The following is a 14212-nucleotide window of genomic DNA, read 5'->3' as shown; positions in this document are numbered from 1 at the left end:
TTTCACTCTTTTTCCCATCTCTTCCAGTTTGTGGAACTAAGGATGATTTCATTCTTTCATTCCAGTCTCCTATTTTTTATGTTACTTACCTCTGCCCCAGCTTCTGCTGACCTTACTGACCTTTAGTCACACCTTCCCATATTTCAGAGACTCCTTACCTAGCCCGGTCTCTTCCTGCCTGACCCCTGCAGCCTCCGCAGAGTCTATGGCTCATAGTACTTCAGCTCTTTCAATTTCAGAAAGGGTCATTTCTATTCTGCTTTTCCCACTGATAAAGTGCACTTTACACCCTGTTGTTGCTTGGCAGTGCCCATAAGCTCAAGTTCATTCTACTTGTTTGTATACTTGCTTATCTCCTCTCATCAAGACATCTGACCCTCCTGTCCTTATTTGCCAGGGTTGGTGGCCCACTTGCTTCTCCAGGTATGTCTTAACTGCACCCAGAGTCTCTTTCTCTTGGGGCCTTTGGGCAGCCCCCTCCTCCAGAGGCTCTGTCTTTGGCCCTGTGCTGACTCTGAGGGACTTATTTTTCTGTCTTCCTTATTGTTCACCCCGTGTTTCTTCAGGATGCCAGTGTATGTGGTAGTGCCTGGCAAAAACTGTTTGTCCTGAATTGACAAGGGTTATTCTGCCCTGAAGTGTTTGATTTTGCAGGAATGGTAACGAGAGGTTCATCTTGAATTGCACTTGTGAAAGTGACAACTAGAAGGTAGGTGTGGTTTTAGCCCTCCTTAGGGTTTGAGCCCTCTGCCTTTTGGCTGTGTAGTGTCTTTCCTCGGCCGCAGTCATTCCCTCTGCCCCGCAGTCTGGGGGCAGAACGGGGATAACCCTTTGCTAGTGGCAGGGGCAGCTGGGAAACAGGCCTCATAGCCTTCAATGCACACCAGCATCCATGCTGAGTCACAGGAGGATGGCAAGCGTGTGCTCTATTAGTGTAATCTTTATTTGGGTACATATTTGCTCTTGGATTAATACAGGTATTTCTTTGACTATAATAATGTGTTTTTTAAAAAATCAAAAGTCCTATTTCACTTTTGGCTGTTTTGTTATGTAAGCATAGGGTCTTTAGTAATTTATTTACCTATTCATTTATTCAACAAATATTTACCTAGCCCCTTGATGTGGTCAGGCATCATTCCAGGTATTGGATATACTGCTGTGAACAAGCACGTTGCGTAGAGCTAATTGTCTAGTCGGTAGGCAAACAATAAATAACCCCGGGAATACACATGTAACTGCACATTGCGGAAAGTGCTGCGAGGAAAGGGTGCGGAGCTCAGGCAGGGGGCTCAGGGGAGCTCTCTGAGGAAGTGGCATGAAAGCTGCGAGCTGAAGGGGAGGAGGGGGGGCCAAGAGAACAGAGAGATCCCTGAATCTTGGAGGCCTGGCTGGAAAATTTGGGTTTTTATCTGAGGGGAACCATTGAACAGTGGTGTTAAGCAGAGGGAATGGCATGATATGACTGAGAATGTAAGTCAATTTATGTGTATCCATTTACTTTTCTATGATATGGGGTAACTATTTTGCTATTATTTAATAGGTAAATAGTATGACAGTGGTGGAGGCAGTGATGGTGCTGATGCCGGTGCCTGATAGGGGAATGTTTTGCTAGCAGCACGGTTTAAATTTAGCAGCACTGCTATGGAAAACTCACTCTTCATGGTTTTCCCTTCTTAGATTGTGCTTTATTTAAATCTCCTTTTTTGGGTGTTTTTACTTTAAAAAAAAAAACAACAACTGAAAATCACATTGTCCAGTTGGCATACTTCAGAATGGAAAATATTAGTGGTCTTTGAGTGATGGTTTAGGGAAAAATTAGGGCCATTTAACATCATTGCTATAACCAGGGGTGCTGTTCAGCCCATTTGAGCTAGTGTGACTCTACTGGTTGATAAAATATTGAAACTCTTTCTTATCAGTTGATGAATAATATAGTAGTAACTGTGAGAAGTGGTAAAACTAATGATATAATTTTCAATGTAAACTCAGTAGCCCAAGGTAATTATATAGGATGTAGTGGGGTCTCCTTTTGAAGTACTCATTGTCTGTCTGTCCAGCCTATGTCTCGGTGGCAGTGAGTGGCGTTTCTCCACAGCACACTCATCTGGAAGCTGGAACCTTCTGTGTTTTACAAGAATCATCAGTGTATCATTATCTTCAGTCTTTCTAATTGCCATTGTTTTTAAATAGTTGAGTTTCAACTAGGTCTTACTTTGGTTTTTTTCATTGTTATTGCATTATATTTCTTGGGTTAGTAGTGTGTGGTGTTTGATATTTGTAAGTTGAAGAATTAATTTAATGAAGTATTTTATTATAAATGAAGAGGGAACAAAGTTTGGATAAGTTTTCTTCTTTTAAATGTAATAAATATGAATATTTTGATGCTGTGAGAAAAGAAAAAAATAAATAAAAGTAATAAATGCAGCCAAGAATATCTTTTGACACTATGCAGGAATACAAACCCAGAACAAAAGATTTGTATGTCTAGAATGAAAAACAGTTCAACAAAAAATATAAATGTGAATCAGTTTCAAAAAACAAATTGAAATAACAACTTCCAAAAACATTTTATCAAAGAGTGTTGACAGAGCAAAGGAAAAAATATTTATAAAGTATCAATATGATATATTGTACAGTTTAAAATAATTTTCTGACATAAAGTATGTATTAGAACTTCAAAAATTGTTTTTATATGAATGTATCATGTCAGTTTAGATTTATGGTCCTGAATGTTGCAAATGTACATCTACTGAAATGAAAAAACACTGTTTAGAAAACTTATAAATCAAAGCAGTAAAACTTCAGTCATTATTGACAAAGCTCCAGCTATTTCACATAAAAGTGTTTTAATAATTTACTTAAAAATGCAGTATTCAAGATTTTGAAGATAGTGTGATGGTTTCTTTTTATTTCATGGAGCTAGAAGGGACAACATCTGAAATATATTAACTTTATTGTGATGCTCAAGAAAAATATTTCAATGAGAAATATTTATGTGAAAACCTTACGAATTTTGTACAGATGGTACAAGTATAGTGCTAGGGAGAAAAAAGTCTTATCTCAGCTGAAATTCTAGAGAAACTTCTTAATGTTTTCATTTGATGCTGTCTCCGTTGTATTTAGTTATCTGTGGATGAGGTACAGTTAGATAGAAAGATAAACCAAGTAAACCACTTAACATTTTTTAAAAAAATGTTTAAATTGTTATCTCACATCAAGTAAATACTAGAGAATTAAGTAACATCTAAGAACTTAGAATTGAGATAATGAAGTATTTGGACCTTGATTGGCAGCCAAAGACTTGAATGTTTACTTTAACAGAAATTGTGATAGTATTTGGACAATTAATTTTTTTAGAGATCTGGCTTTATTGCATGATATTCTAACCAGTGTGAAATTTTTCTATGGTTTTAGAAGATAGAAGAATTTCAGTTATTAAAATGGACATATTTATTGGATAAATAATAGGTGATGGAACATGTAAAACCAAATATAGGAAATTGTGATAGAGAAACAGGATATTAGAGAAATAAACAAATTTGAAATGAAACAAAATATTAAATCCAAAGGAAGAACTATTAAATTGTCCAACAAATTAAATGATGACAAATCTGAAGAATACAATAACCTTTTAATAGCATCTTTTTGATTTATTGATTCTGTGAACTTGGCCAATTGTTGTTTGTTTTGGAAATACCATAGATTGAAGGTAAACAAAATTTTATAAAATTAAGGCAGATAATTAAACATGAAAGTCCAATAAATGATTTTCATGGCTTAGGTGATAATAGAAATAGTGAATATAAAAAAACTCATTATTAGGACTGGAAAAATTGAATTTAATTGATATTAATTCAGCAGAAGGCAATGGAAGATTTACCATGAACAATGTTATGTTATAGGGAAATCTGTATATATTAAGACTTGGTTCACCCGTTGCTTTTCAGTTAAATAGGGGAGGTTATTGAAAGAATTTAGTTTCTTCCATCAGTCATAGTTAAGACATTGCTTAGCTTGTGACAGATACAGAAAGATCATACCAGTGATTTCTACCATTGAACAGATAATTTGGAAATTATTAGAATGATTTGATGAATGACTGGTGTTATACTTTATATCATTTGGGGTATAGTTTAATAATATGTGTAGTTCATATTATTTAGAAAGTATTATAAACGGGAATACTTTAAAATTTTTGATTTATATACTTAAATTTTTATTAAAATGCTAGTTGTTAACTGTTGTCACTCCTGGCATGAATAATTTTTGTAAGCATATCTGCAGTTAGGTGATTGTGTCATTTTATGTTTTACATAGAGTGAATTTTAACATCAGGAATTGGCTGTTATTAACCATCAATACTTTTATGTTTTTATAAAGTTTTTTGATAGTTTTGTCATTGCAAAGAGTAGAAATATAGTAATTTGTGAACTGTTCTTTTCCCTTCTTATTTTATGATTTAGTTTTTTACTTCTGTTATTCACAATGTAAACATGAGGCTTTCTTGTTTAAATATATTTTCTTTTAAATTACCTAATAAAATGTTGAGATTTTTGCTGCTATGTTTAAGCCAGGCAGTTTGACTTGCACTAGTTTAAGATCTGAAGCAGCATAATTACTTATCACCATTTCTCCATACAGATTTGTGTAAAAAGCCTTTCAAGTAGGTTTTAAGGTATTTTATAGTATGTTTAAAATAAAAATTTGAAGTATGATTCACAGTGCCCACTGTGAATACTTCCAGAAAGCTGAAGCATTGGTTCAGAATATCACATTTTTCCTAGTTTCAGCAATTTATATAGTTTGACACTAACAGTTTTGTTTTCTCTAAAGCTCTCTTCTAGCATATATAGTTTCATCTTTTCAGGCACCAGCAACTAATTTTGTATGTATGTGTTGACATTTAACATAAATCTCTGCTTTGCTATGTGGTGTGGGCAGAAGAATTATTCATTGTTTTCTAGTAAAAGAGACATTTATCTCTTCTTTTCTGTATTTACTGTGTGTTTGGCAGACTAATTTACCCACCCCCAAGATGTCCACACCTTCATCTCAGGAACCTGTGAATATGTTACCTTACGTGGCAGATGGAATTTATTATAAAATAGGGAGATTGGCCTGGATTATCTGGGCGGGCCCATTGCAATCACAGGGGTCCTTAATAGTGGAAGGGGAAGGCAGAAGACTCCTGGGGATGTGAGGGGGAAGAAGCAAGAGCAACTCGAAGCAGGAGAGGAGCTCAACCTGCTGCTTCCGCATTTGAAGATGAAGGGGCGCTGTGAGCAGAGGGGTGCAGGCGGCCTCTAGAAGCAGCTGAGGGCAGCCCTGGAAGTCAGCCAGCAAGGAAACAAGGGCTTCAGTCCTGTAATCTCATGGAGCTCAATCCTGCCAACAACCTGAATGTCCCTGGAAGCACATTCTTCTCTAGAATCTCCATAAAGGAATGCTGCCCCGCCAGCCCCTTGATTTCCACTTTGGGAGACTTGGGCAGAGAAACCAGCTAAGCCTGCTGGACTTCTGACCAAGAGATCCGTGAGATAATAAATTTGTGTTGTTTTTAGCTGCTGAATTTTTTGGTAATTTGTTACAGCAACAAGAGAAAATTTATACATACTATTTTATGGAAATTAGATACAAAATACTTTGTATTACTTAGCAGCTCTTATCCTTGTGTTGCAGGAAATGAAAGAATGGGGAAGGGGTGAAAGAATTGAGAGGCAGGCAAAGAGGTGTTTTTTCCTACTTTTCTTTTCAGAATTCTTTTGGATCCAGAGCATTAGAGCAGGCAAGCTTGACTCAAGCTCTGTAATTATCAGTATAATTATCTGCATTGCTGATACACAATAATTTTGACTTGATGCATGTATTAGTTGGAAAAATCATTTAATTTGTGTTGTCCTTAAAGTATGATTTTATTAAAGGGTGTTTTTAACATGTGAGCATGGGCAAATACTTATATTTATATTTACAATCATGCTTCTACTCAAACTTATTTGAATTATGCCCTTGCAACCATCTTTTTCTGGAGGAAGAAAATCTTTTGCTGTAACTTTCGTTTTTAAAAACATGGAACATTCAAGTTGGAAGGGACTTTATGCAGACTGACTGCTCATTTTACAAATGAGTGACTTAAAGTTCAGAGAAGCACAGTAAGTTGTCTCAGGTCACTAAGGCAGGTGTGTTGCCCAGGGCCCAAGAACATTGGTCTGTTGCTGTGGGTAGAAAATGATCGGAAGGATTGGTCCAATGGGGTTCTGCTCCAGATTCTTCCACATCCCAGTAGTGTGACTTGGGAAAGTCATTCGTTTCCAAACTAGGATTGCTATAACCACATAAAATAAGGGAACAGATGTTTGGCAGTAAAAATAGAGGTTACTCTACGGACTTACTGGTTAGTAGCACCGTTACGATAAGCTGTCAGTCTAAAATAGGTGCTCTGTAGAGAGAGCCTTTTCTAAAAAAGGAAAAATGACGGAAGCTTGAATATTAAGTAGCAGGGGTAGTCATGACAGCAGGTAGTAGAAAGTGCATCAGAGTAAATTCTGTGTGGTTAGAAAGAAGATACAGACTGCAAAGGAGGCCCGTGGAGGTGTCATTGGCTGACTTGGAATGGCTATGGCCTGTTTTGTTACACCTTTTGCCTTTCATATTAAAATGCATGATTGACTTTCTCTTTTGTGAGAAAGCACTTTAGCCTCTTTGAAGTACTGCCACGGCTGACTATTCCCTGGGATGCCTACTTAGGAGCTCTGTTGGTCACACCCATGTTCCAGGTGAGGTGTGAATGGGTGGCTTCAGGAATCTCTGGGTTTGCTTTTCCAAAGTTAGAGTTAATGGAGGGCCTCCGGGAGCCTGGGTTCAGGAGCTCTCAGATGCGCAGCTCAGTCCTGCTTCACTCTTCCCCTGCTGCCGCTGCCGGGTGAGCTCCACAGGACTCTGCTCTCCTCTTCATTCCCCAAGGACCACGTTTTCTTTTGCCTCCATTCCTTTGCCTGTGATGTTCTCATAGCTTAGCATGTGCTCCAGTCTGGTGCACTAACCTACACTGTCACTATCCTTTAAAACTTGGCCCAAATGTCTCCCCTCACTTCCAGCCTCAGTGAGAAGTGCTTTTTTGAACTCCAGGAGAGCCTTTTGTGTGTCCCCACAAGTTCTCTGATGCTGTGTTAGAGTTGGCTGTCTTCTCTTGTCATCCTAGACAGCAGGCTCCTTGAGGGCAGGTACTGTCCTTAATTTCTGTAATCCACTTGCCCATCGCAGTACATTGAGTGAATAACCACACAGTGTGACCTGCCTTGAGAAAGCTGGCTGTTCTAACAGGTTAATAACTAATGTGTTGTTATTTTGCAAACCCACAGGCACATGCACAGATCAGTTTATATATCAGACGTATTTGGTAAATTTTGTTCTGGTTAATTCTAGAATCTTGGGATAATACTATATATATTGCTTTATAGCCTTTTTTTTCCTCTCTTACAGTGTGACATTTCCCTGTGTTGTTGAATGACTATTGAAAACTTGATTTTTAGGCACTGCATAGTATTTCATTGTGTTAGTATGTTAAGTGTATTAAAATTAAAATTTATATAACTCTTCTATTGTCATTACCAAACTTTCTGTTGTAAAGAAGATTGTGATAATCAGCTTTGTGCAGAAATTTGTGTGTCTCTTTGGGCTTTTTTCCTTCTGATCTCAGGAATCACATATTTCTTATTGAGAATTTTAAGAAGAAATAGTTGATTATATATTTTTTAAATTGTGAAAACCAGAATTGAATGAAAGTATGGGCTTTTGAGTTCAGACTTTCTGAATTTTTAGTTCCCCTGTACCATCTGTAGGCTCTTGGGCAAAATACTTAGCTTTTCTGTGGCTCACTTTTTAGCTTTGTAAAACAAGGATTTATATCAATCAGTATAGGCCAGGTTATCGTTCAGTAACAACTCCCAAATCTCAATAGGTTACCACAACAAAAAATATGTATTACTTCTGTTTTATGTCCATAGTGGGTTAGCACGGAGGAGGTTGTGTTTATTGTGGAAATTTGGGGACCCAGGCTGATGGAGGGTCCATCTTAATTTACACTTCAGAAGTCACATAGGGAGGTAAGAGAAAATGTAACTCTTCAACTTTCTGTCTGGAAGTGAGAGGCTTTCATTGCACTGGCTAAAGCAAGTCTCATGGCTCTCTGCCTGAGCTCAAAGTCTGGGGATGTAGAATCCTTTTGCAGGGAGAATTTGTATCAAATACTTGCAAATAGTAGTACAGTCTCCCTCTAGCTAGCGACTCATGAAGGGAAACATGAAGGGGACATATCATATGCCTACTACAGGGTAGTGGTTGATTAGTGTTACCTAATATTACTAATGGTTTCTCTGGAAAGTACTAATTATAATTCTTATAATTGTTATAAGAAGTTATAAATGGTCTTAGGGCATGATGAAACCTAGCATCCATACTTACTTTTTGGCAGTTCTAGTGTATAAAAAACTTTTAGCTAAAATGCATTGATAGGTTAAAAATTAAAACTGCATTTTCATGATTTGAATATAGGTTTCTTCTGCAAACTTTACGGTTTAAATTTATCATTTTCTTTAGATAACAGTAATGAAGTTTTTACAATGAACAATTTCTGAATTAATTGGATCCACTAACTTTGAAAACTAGTACATTTCCTCACTGGAGAATGTACTTAACAATTAAAACATTTTGATAAAGCATTCTTATGTGAAAATGCATTTGTCCGTAAATGGTTTTGCATTCTCTAGACTGCTAACATTAGTTTCATTTCTTGATTTTTGAACAAAAGAGTACTGTGTTTTTTTCAGTTTAGAGTTAAACCTGTTTCACATGAATAGTTAGATAAAAAAAATTTTTTAAGTCATTCTGTAATGCTTGGTTGAAATCATGGCTAATGATGTAATATGAATATCAGTGATTTTTCCCCAGCATTAAAAAAAATATTTTTATTATTTTACTCAGCAATCCAGTATCGTAAATCTAGGAATGTCATTTTTTTAAACTTCTAAATAGCATTGATAATTAAGTCTTATAAACTAGGTACAGCTGATGTTTAATTTGGTTCCCTTAAAATGCAGAAGAATGAGAATTATGAGAATTCTGGTAAACAGACCTTTTTTATTTTAAGAAGACTTTCTTTAAAGTATGCAAATCATAGAGTTTGATGAATTTTATTAAGTGAACACACCTATTTAGGCAGTACCCAGATCAAGAAACAGAACATTACTGATATGGCCCCCAAAAGACCTTGTTGCTCCCCTCACAGTTACTGCCTCACCCGAAGCAGTCACCAGATAACCACCATCCTGATCTATTGCCACAGGTTAGTTTTTGTACTTTATAAAAATGGGATCTGTAGTATGTACATGTTTGTTATGTATTTCTTTTATATATCATTGTATTTGTGTGTAAAATATTCCATGTTGGATATAACAATGGTTTTGTTCATTGCTATTAATATATAATATTCTATTGTGTGAATATTTGTTCTCTTACCTAATGTGCTTTAAAGTTTTGATAGCACTAAAACTTCAGTTACTTTTTTTTTTGTAATTTTTAAGGGTATTTTTACAAGTCAGTTATTTTGCTTTAGGATGTGAAGTCAAAATAAATGGAAGTCAATAATAGCCAGCAATGTTCATGTTCATAGCTTGCACCAGTTTAAAATCTAGCTATTTGTTGCACAAGTAGAAATGTATTCTCACTTAGAGAAAGGGTTAGCCTGCTAAAACAGCAATGATTTTACAGAATTGAATATTTGGAGGAATAACTCTAATTTTATGCTAAACTTTGAATTTTATGGTGTATTGTTTTCCTTTCCTGAAAGGCATATATCTTGTGTTGCAGCTGGGGGCCTGCGTACCCAATTTTCCTCAGTTTTCACATTTGTGAGATGGGGAGGCAACCTGACATGGGCGGCAGGAAGAACATAGACTCAATTAGGACAGACAAACCTAATTGAAATCTTAGCTCTTCTGTTTGCAAGTCATGTGACCAGGACAAGCCCTCTGAGTGTAATAGCCTTTTCAGAGTTGCCGGTGAGGATTAGACAGAATGGACAGTACACACACCTCCTGGCCAGGGTAGGGGAATTAGTAACTGTTCTTTTAGTCACCTTGCAAGGAAGTTGTAAAGATGTGATGGAATCATACGATCTTTTGAAAGCCACTCTGTATTACTACATTATGTACTGAACCACCAACGTAAATGGTCACGGAATTGAGAAGACTTTAGAATGATTCCTCTTTTTTTTAAGTGCATAGATGCTCATTCTTGTTGGCTGTGTAGCTGGATTTCAGTCTCTAAAGTATAAGCAAATCTTTAATATTTAATCCCTTAATTGTACACTAAAAAAATAACATCTTTAAAACTTTATTCTGAAAGGTGACAGTCCCCGATACCACCTCTTCTGTGAAATCTGCTGTGTTCTCTAGTGTGCACTCCTCCTCCCTTGCATTGGACTTGGACCTGGTAAGTCTCTGCTGGCAGCAGATTGTCAGCTCCTTGACGGCAGGGCCGACTCTCGCAGGCAGGTGCCCAGAGGAGAAACTTCCCGTAACTGGTGGGGTGAACAGTAGCCAGCTATGCTTTTTGAAATCTGTTGCTTTTCAGTGAATTTACATGATATTATGAAGTGCAAAGGAGTTTAATAACTTTTGGCCAGAGATAGCTGAAAGCTTTTCTCGTTAAATACTTGTCTTTAGCATTCTTGACAGTTGTATTGGTTGAAATATTTTCTTCTTATTTATGAACATTAATCTTTACCTAACACACAAATGCAGTAATCAGGTGGGAAAATGAAATGTGGCTGGTTGGTAGCAATGATGAGTCACACAAGAGTGGGGTGAGGGGGTCCGGGCAGCAGTGCCATAACTCTGCCATGGAAGTATTAACTGGGGTGGCCACGCACGCAGTAAAGGAGAAAGGCAGCAGAAGTCACTGGGTGCTGACTTTCACATCAGGTTGTCTGCAGCCAGCTGGCCAAAGGGTACTTGCCGGAAGGGTGTTGCTAATACTCAGGAGGGACTCTTCCCTTTCCTTGCCGCCTCCGGAGCCTGTGAGGTTAGTCAGAGACAATATGAATTCCTCTGGTGGAGTTGCTACGCCACTATCATCTTGAAAATTTGACAGCCCAAACTAATTTTGAGAACTTTTCTACTTGAACTGTGATACAAAATCAGTTTTTAAAGAAGTTTTGGCTCTAGTTACTACCTTTTAAAAAAAAAAAAGAGAGAGAGAATATTTTTGTTTAATGGGAAGGTACTTTTGTTTTTGAAAATCTAGATAAAACTTTTAGTACCAATTTTATTGAACTTTCTTCCACTTGGTCTTATTGTACTGATACATATCTAGTGTATATTCTTTGTTCTTCATTATTCCCTAAACAGAATCATATGGAACAGCGGTAAAGAAGGGAAAGATTGTTAAGGGGTTTAGGATTATTATTTCTAATTGAAAATTGAGGCTTTCTCACCCTCAGCACCATTGGCAGTTTGGGCCGGGTAACTTTGTTCTGGGAGCAGTGCTGTGCATTGTAGGATGTGTAGCAGCATCTGTGACCTCTACCCACTAGACACCAGTTTCCCTCCCACCTCTCATTGTGACTGCTAAATAGGTCTCTAGACATTACCGAATGTCCCCTGGGGGGCAAAGTCACCCCAGTTGAGGACCACTGATTTAGACTCTTAATTAAGCTCTAGACAGTATGGAATCTGGTTAATAGTACAGGCTCTGAAGTCAGATTCCCTGGGTTGAAATCCCAACTCTTCTTTGGCCAAGTGACGACCCACTCCGACCCTCAGCTTTCTCATCTCTCAAGTGGGAGAAAATATTATTACCCAACTCATAAGTTAGAATAAATGAGTTAATGCCTGGAAAGTTCTTTGCTTTAAGAATGGCTCCTGGCATATTATAAATGCTCAATAAATGTTAACTATGATTATTACTACTTATAAGACTATTGGGTATCATATTATGTCTTATTTTTTCACCATATCATAGAATGGAGACCTAAGGGGATATCATAAGTGAGAACATTTCTTAGCAAATTAATCTTCATTTTGAAAAGCTGCATTGCTGAGTTTTCTGGCAGGCAGTGTGGTGACGTGAATGGATACATGAATGGATATCGGACTCTTCCGACAAGTTCCTTTTCCTTCAGTAACTCTGTGCTGCTTAGCAGAAACCATTGGTTTAAATCAGGCTTTGTGGAGATAGAGGGGGATGACTTACAGGTTCACTTTCGACAGGGGGTTAGTCTGTCTTTGGCCTCGATTCAGAAGGGCTGGTCTCCGTTCTCTGAGCCTCTGTCCCCCCAGGGTTGGAGGGGGGACATTTCAAGACCTTATGTCCCCAGCACAGGACAGACGGTAGTGAGAAGCCTCTGGATGGGAGTATGGGCTGGAAGCAACGCTGATTTTCTCTCTCACCTCAGTCAGTTGAAGCTACCTGCTCCTCAGATTTAACCCACTGTCTGATTTGACAAGGATGAATTCATTCTGCCCAAGCCCTGATTGTGGCAGTAGTTGCTAATTTCATAGAATAAAAAAAGCAGTGCTGGGTGGAGGGGGATGGTGCAGAAGGAATAGCAGAGATTATGTGCAGGGAAAAAAATGTTTTCTTAAAATCTGAGAATGGGATGAGAAAGAAGAGAAGAAGCTGCAAATAAGTAAGTACATAGTTGTACATACCAAGACAGACTTGAAGTAATTTAAGTCAGCAAAATATCTACACTGATGATACATGCAACTGAACTACACTTAATCAATTTATAGGTTAAGGAATTCTGTGTTAATCTCATATAAATTGTATATGTTATTATATAATATGTTAATGACAAATAGTTTAAAATTTTATCAAGCTTCTGACTTCTAAAACACACTTTTGATGAAGAATTGGAATTTTCAGCTCAGAAAAATAATTTAAGTTAATGTGAGATTTTTATAGGGAAGTCAGCTTTCTTTTTTGTCAAAATAAAGGATTATATAATTTGCCCCCAGTTATAATACCATTTTTCTAAAATATTAATTTACAGAGATTCTGGTTCCTCTCGTTCTCTTTTCCCAGCGTGAAAGCCGAGGCCTGGAGTTACAGGGCTTTTCTAGGATGGCTTGGCTAGCATAAAAGTCTTTTACCACCTTGTTCTTTAAGTAGTGATTGTTTCTGAACTTTGTGGACTCCTATGTGGTAAAAAGCACCTACAAAAATGTAGTTGGGTTTGAGATACTTTTATGGCCTAAAGTGTTGAGCACTGGCCTTACTTCCCACTGGGGCAACAGAATTTTCCAGCATGTGTCTGCCTCTCCCTACAAGAACAAATTCAGCCTCTGGTCCTACCTGCTCGCGCCCTCCAACTCCCCCATCCTTCCTGTCTTTGGTTGTGACCCCCTCACCACTTACCTCGTGTTCTAAGCGAGAAACTTGGTATTGTGCTTATACCTCTTCTTTCCCATAAATCCCAGGCTCTGTCCCCACCAGCGAGTCTCCAGATCTGTAGAATCTGCTTCTCCACTGGCCATGATCCCTGGCATGGACATCTGCTCTGGTTTGTGAGTGGACTGATGGATGAACCCTGGCAGTTTTCCCTTCCCTCCAGGCCTTAGTCTATTCATGCCTATAGACGTGACTCTTAAATACTAAATAGCCTTTGAATGTAACAGGTAACTCTCTCCTTCACACTGACAGTGTCTGCCCAGTGACATCGCTTCACCTGGTTGAAAACCTTGAATAATCGCCCATCGCATACCACACGAGCCCGCACCTCCAGGGACTGGCACATGAAGTCTTTCACAGAGTGGCCCCCATACCTTTCCAGCCTCCTTTCTCCACTGGCACCCCATTGCTCTGCTTCGAAATTCAGTCAGTGGGGAATTGTAAGAGATTAGTACGTTTAGAATCTTGTCTTTTGTGTAGGTGAAAATAAGGACCGAGTGTTGGTCCCTGTTACTAGAATTCAAGAGCCAGCTGTGCAGAATTAAAATATCCTATCATTCACTGTGTGCAGTGATGACCCTAATGAATGCAGGGGAATTCACTTCCCACTGATGAGAATTCAGTCTAAAACTGAACTGGATGCTCCTTAATTTAATGCTTTTCCGTGACACATATTTGTTTCCACAGCTTTTAATAAAATGTTGTTTGGCATCTGTGCAGATGGATTCATGCAAGCCAGAGGTGAATAAGTCTAGAGAATGAA

At 37.9% G+C, this 14212-nt stretch overlaps 1 protein-coding gene across 2 annotated transcripts in view; it reads left to right on the top strand.

Moving 5' to 3' along the window:
- The window catches only part of PELI2 (pellino E3 ubiquitin protein ligase family member 2), a 159205-nt gene that overhangs the window by 52325 nt on the left and 92668 nt on the right, over positions 1-14212 (top strand). The window contains exon 1 of one of the 2 annotated variants that reach the window (XM_045566623.1): positions 10437-10488. The exons of the other annotated variant lie outside the window; for it this stretch is intronic. The gene's annotated coding sequence lies outside the window, so the exon portion shown is untranslated. Of the gene's footprint in view, positions 1-10436; positions 10489-14212 lie in introns of those variants that run through there. 2 annotated transcript variants of the gene reach the window in all.

The sequence above is a fragment of the Lemur catta genome, chromosome 1 (genome assembly GCF_020740605.2).
Source record: "Lemur catta isolate mLemCat1 chromosome 1, mLemCat1.pri, whole genome shotgun sequence".
Lineage (NCBI taxonomy): Eukaryota > Metazoa > Chordata > Mammalia > Primates > Lemuridae > Lemur > Lemur catta.
The sequence above is the reverse complement of the archived record's forward strand: the minus strand, read 5'-3'. Positions and strand labels throughout refer to the sequence as shown.